The following is a 6,000-nucleotide window of genomic DNA, read 5'->3' as shown; positions in this document are numbered from 1 at the left end:
CTGAATCACTTTACTATACACCTGAAACTAACATAACATTGTTAATCACCTGTACTCCAATATAAAATAAAAAGTTTAAAAAATAGCATCTGTCTCATGGAGTTTTACAAGAATTAAATGAGATAATCCATGTAAAATACTTACTTTGTAAGTACTCAATAAATGCTAGCATAGACATTTGGAGGAAAAAAAAATGATTAGTTGTCTGAAATTCAGATTTAACCAGACATCCTACCTTTCATCTGGCAGTCTTAGTCAGGGTGTCCCTGTGAAAGTACTCAGGGCAGAACCTGAGTGGGACCAGGGAGAAGAAAGCAAAAACAGTTCAGCTACACACAGGAGCCCCGTCCACCCTCCATCCAGCCCCTCCTCAAACTCCCAGCCTCCTGAGCCCAGAGCCCAGATCACTGGAGGAAGCTTTGGACCTCAGGTCCTGAGCAGGTGAGAAGCCCCCACGTCTGGATTCTGGGGCACTGTATATGGCAGCCTAAATGGGGGGTGGAGGGAGTTGGGGAGGTGTCTCTCAGGCTGGATACCAAGGCAGCAGCACAAGGGACAATGGCCCAGGGAATTCTGGACAAATCTCTTCCCGCTCCCAGAACACAGAACATCAGCAACTCCCCACAACCTGGCTGGGGCTTCTTCTAGAAGACGGTGGAAGTTTGGAGGTCCTAGTCTCCACCTGGCCAGGCAGCCATCCCCGAACAGAAAAACGTAATGCACTCGGGGGGAGGTGGGGAGAATAGCCAGCTCTGTTTCTTTTTCAAGTCAACTATGGCCAGACTGACTCATCTTCTCTCATAGACCAGAAAGTCTCACATCTTGCTGCTTCTTAATCATATGGAAACCTAAATATAGATATGTCTGCAGAAGGACAAGCCTGAGAAAACTGGTGTCCTTGTTCTCCCGGGGGGAAAGCTCGAGTCTCACGATTTTCTCCTGAATTGTGAGTGCTGGGCTGCCAGCGAGACTGGGTTGGGGACAGTGTCCTCGGCAGTGATTCTATCACGGTGGGTGGAGCGGGGGCCTGTCAGAGCCACAGCAGTAACTCAGACCTGGCTCCAAGTCAGCTGCTGTGCGGGGGTCCCACACACCCCCACTTACTCCCCTCTGGACAAATCTCCAGCTTCACCCCGCCATGCTAGTGGCATAGAGACAAGGACGAAGGCATCTTGGTTGCATCAGAGCAGAACGCCTGGCCCAGAGGAACCCTCACTGCCATCTGCCCTGGAGCATCAGCCCAGGGCTGCAGGCTGCAGAGAAGCTTCCTGCAGCGGAATCGCACTGAGTACCCAGCTGCTTAGGACCCAGTGTAGCCCAGCACCCAGGAACCGGCAGGACCCCCGCAGCACCAGGCTTTCCTACGTTCTGCATCTGAGTCCAATTCACTTCACTCAATTCTGTGAAACAGCACAAAAGATGCACCTTTTTTGAGAAATAGCCCAATATCCTTCAGGAAGTTTCTCTTGGCCTGAAGGTTCCACAAGCTAGGGTACAGTAGCAAAAAGAGCTGTGCTGAAGAGAACACAGATACAAATGAGACAGCCATCAACACAGTCCCACCAAACATCGATTTGTCCAGAGAAGAATTTTAGAAGAGATAAACCTCCTATCAGATTAGCCACTAAAGGCCTTTCCAAAACACAGTGGTCAAGTTAAGCAGTGAGAATAACGAGACCTGAGAGCCAGGCCAACAGCCTGGTATTCCAAGACTTCACTGCCCAGCCCAGTGCAGGAGGACCCGGGATAACCCTCCTCTGTCTCCACTGCAAGTCCAGAACGTAACACACATGTCCTCTCAGCGTCCCTCGACTAGACACCAAAACCTGGCAGCTTACAGTCCTCAGTGCAGGTCACAGTCTTGCTAGGTTTGCACAGTAGTTCACAAATGTTTGAATTAATTGCCAATACTTAAAAATCAGGATATTTCCCAGGAAAATCCTGATTTCCAGGTTGCCTTGAAAAATCAGAAGCTCTGACAATACTGGGCCTGGTCTGTCCAGTTGGCGGGAACCAGGGAATAGCTGCCCCCTTCGATGGGGCACCAGGCTTAAACATGGCTGCCAGCTCTCTGCAGCCCCCAAACGCCCTACGGAGGGGCACCATGGAGGCCCCACCCACGGCCTGAGGACCAAAACAGGACACGGACAACCACTGCCCTCCGCCGTGGTCCCTCCCACCTCTCAGAAGAACCATCATCTAAACATTTTCCCTTCCATAACCACAGGTTCACTCCCCTTTAGATCCCCCAAAGCCTGAGATTTACCATCTATAATCTCAATAGCAGCATCAATTAATAAGACAAACAACTCCAGAGCCTTGGAAACCATCTAGAAAATAATTTAAATGGAAGAAGAATCGCTTTTGCCAAAACCAGAACAGCCATGCCCAGGGCCCAAGGCAACAGTGACAGCATAGCTTATGTGCCCATTTCACAGACTGTGGCAACAGAGGTCACAGTCCTATTTCCCCCAACTCTATTCCTCTTAACTTCTGGGATAAATGGCCCACCAATGGGGGTGGAGGGGAGGGAGGGAGGCTTCTTCAATATGTTGTGTTGAAGGGGAAAAAAAAGTTCTGATTGGCTGATTCAGGAATTGGGATTCTGGGCAGAGCTTTACAAAAGGATAATGTATCTTTAAGCCTAGGTGCCCTTCAGGGAATGTATTGGATAAATGTCTTCTGAAAAGCCTGTAAATATTCCATCGCCTCACTGTCATTACTACCATGAAATGATAATGAAGCATGAAAGAAATATAATTCCATATTCAGATGACAGCATTAGCCTCCATAAGCAAACTGAAATATTTATTAGTAAAATGTTCAGTATCTACGCCTGTAATCTAAAAAAAGGACAAAAATGTTTTATAATAAAAAAGAGATTGAATGCAGAGGTAAAATCTGGTTGGCTGATTTTATTGCTTATTATTAAATCCTGGCAAAACAATTATTTTTTTCTTTTCATTAGTAAGACACCCAAATTAAAACTATGCCCTCTGGCTGCAAGGTTTACAGTAGTGATTAAAAACAAGGAATTGTGATGCATGGGGCTTTTGACAATGGCATAATCAAATTCATTCATATTGTTCAATCTTTCACTGACAAATATTTTTACAGTGAAATATACCAAACAAAGAGTCACATACAACAACTATCAATACAGAGAAATTAGGAAACCTTGTTATTATTTAAATAGTGAAGTGATACAATGTTGCCATAATCTTGAATACAAACATTATAGTGTAGTTAATTAGGGTAATTATTGCCTAAATTGTGTTTCATTGTCTTATACTGAATAGGATGTGTGAATGAAGCTTTTTGAGCTTTTTACAATACGTTAAGTGCTGCCAAACTACTTAGTTATAATTTAATAAGTTTTGATGGTATTTCCTATAAATCAGGAAATACATCTGAATACAAACTAGGAGATAAACAGGAGCCATAGGCCTTGACCTCTGTTTCACCTTACTGAAAAAGAGGCATAAGAGAGTCGTTTAGTAGACCAGCATCACAGAACGTTCCGTAGCTAGAGCACATTCCTTTAAGGAAAGGGGAAAGAAAAAAATCAGGGTATTTGAAGTGAATGAAAAATTAGAAATTCAAGTGACCACGATCAATTCTGAAACACTGCACAAAATTAATTACAGTTTTGCATCAGAAGCAAGAATGTAGATTTCAGACAGTCGGTGTCATTTATCTCAAGCTGCACAATATACAAGGCGATTAAAAAGCCAAATCTGTCCCCACCTCCCAAGTCTAAGGCCTCTCAGAAGCTGTGAAGTACAAATGATTAACTCCAAATTATGCAAGGGATTGTGCGGACGCTTCAGCTTGAATGGAGTGTGTGGCAAGTCGCAGAAGCTGGAGAGGGACAGATTTTGCGGCTCTTTATCAAAATCCAGTCTGGCCACCAATGATGGAATTCAGATAAATTGCACAGAGATCTGACAGTGGCTGTAGAAAGCTGTCTCGGCAAAATCCAAATCTCTAATTTCTATCTGCTTTTAATTGCTTGGCTTCAAATTTGCATTTTTCTGCAATTGGTTTAAAGGATTTACTCTATTCCATAGGCTACTCTGACCAAATTGCTTCCCATTTCACATGGAGTTGCAGGACCCTGTCTTGGGGGCTGGGGGTGGAAATTTGGCTTGGTACTCACCTTTCACAAGCAGGCTTAGTGTCCAAAATACACCTCAACTAGAGAGGTGCCCTGCCCTCTCTGACACTCAGGACTGTAACCCAAGGAGCCATTGGCATCCAGAAGGCACACAGATGCCCCCAAGCCTTTATCCCCAGAGGAAGCCCAACGAGCAAATACCCCACAGAGATCCTCCTTCCTCTGGGGCCCCGTCCTCATTAGCCCCCCTTTGGAAAAGGCAGGACGGACATGTGTTCAAAATACATCTTATTCTGTTGTCAAAACGAACTCAATATTAGAAAGGCAGACAGATTTTCCCCGACTCCGAGAAACCACACATGGTATGTCACACACACCCGCACAAGCACACACAAGCTGGGTGACTGCTTCATTTAACCCTGCATTGATAACTGACTTATTAACACATTAACATTGCCAAATGAAAAACTGTCATTTTAAGATTTGTAAATTGAGCCTCACCTAATGAACTCTTTGATTCTGAGCAATTGGTTCTGGGTCCTGTGGAAACCCCAGCTGTCCTCAACCAGCTATACCTTAATAAGCTCTACCTGACTTAACCCAGGTCTTCCCAGGTCCTCCCCTAGTGCCTCCGCCGAAGCCCCTCAAACCTGTTCCCAGGGGTTTCTTGAACACGTCTGGAGACATCACATCGCAGAAGCATCTCTTCACCCCACTCTTTCATCTAAGGAAGTCTGTTTATCCCCATGTTCTCGGAAGCAAATGGCTGCTGGGTCCAGGGAGGTCACACAGTGGGGAAGAAGACTGGTTGTGAGAAAAGACCATTTCCCATTTCCGCTTTGGGTAGAGACATGGAAAGGGAGAGTTCTTCATCGCCTGTCAGAAAAAACAACAATGTAAGCACAATATAAACAGCGACGGACACCCTGCCCCAATGCCAGGGACACTAGGGAGGGGTGAGGACCGTGGCTAACTTTAAACACGTGATCCCTCTGAAGGGGCAACTGCACCTCTGCTCAAATAGGTGTTGCCATGACGACAAGCCGCTCTATATGGCCAGATATTTCGAATTTTTTATGGAATCTGGACTGTTTCGGAGAATTCCTTCATTTTTTTCAGGTCGATTCAATTTTTTGAAGTAAATAAAAGAACCATTCTGAATAAAAGCTCTTGATGGCCAAATCTAGCAGGGCCCCCAACTTGTGATTTTAGGTTCACACCTTTGATGAATATATGCGTTTTCATTGCTGAATGGTTGTAAAGGAAACATCTCAAGATTCTAATGGGCAGATCATTCCCTTAACCCTCGCGATAGTCAGAAAGACACTGTAACAGGAGCCCCTGAATTCCACCCTGTGTTGTACTAACCACTGCCTAAGAGCCCCACCCTGTAGTGACCACCACTGCTCATAACACTGGACAACTTGTGGACTTTGGCCCAGCTCACGGTCCACCCCTAAGTGGCTTTCAGGTTCTAGAACCAGCCTTGATTCACCTTTATTTTTTTTTGTCCCCCAATCCTTGGACTTTTAGAGAAGTTAAATAAATGCCTAAAAGCACGAGCCCAGAACTTGTAGTCGAGTGTGCTGGCCTGGCCACCCCTGATCCCTGCTGCTCCAGGCTGGGACCTTCCCTGTTATGTACAAGCCTGGGCTTCCACCCCTCTGTTCCCACTGGCTGGGATGTGTTCCCTCTCTAGATGGACTTTCCCACGGCCTCAAGCAGCTCAGTAGCACCTCCTAGAGAGAGAAAGATGTGCTCATCTACTGCGGAGTGCCCTCAAACTGCCCCCTGCCAGTACCCATCACCCTTAAAGAGTGAGGTACAGAAGGCACTGTGCTGGGTGCCCAACCAAATGCCTCCCCAAAGCAACCGATAATTCA

General features: G+C 45.9%; 1 long non-coding RNA gene across 1 annotated transcript in view; it reads right to left on the bottom strand.

The window, feature by feature from the left end:
* Positions 1-2,895: 2,895 nt before the first annotated feature.
* Positions 2,896-6,000, bottom strand: part of LOC136792968 (uncharacterized) — a 124,969-nt gene continuing 121,864 nt past the window's right edge. Inside the window, exon 8 of the long non-coding RNA XR_010837621.1 lies at positions 2,896-4,993. This is a non-coding gene — a long non-coding RNA (uncharacterized lncRNA). The remainder of the gene's footprint in view (positions 4,994-6,000) is intronic.

This window comes from Kogia breviceps, chromosome 18, assembly GCF_026419965.1.
Source record: "Kogia breviceps isolate mKogBre1 chromosome 18, mKogBre1 haplotype 1, whole genome shotgun sequence".
In the NCBI taxonomy this organism is placed as follows: Eukaryota; Metazoa; Chordata; class Mammalia; order Artiodactyla; family Physeteridae; genus Kogia; species Kogia breviceps.
Note: the sequence above shows the minus strand (reverse complement) of the source record. Positions and strands in the feature narration are given on the sequence as shown.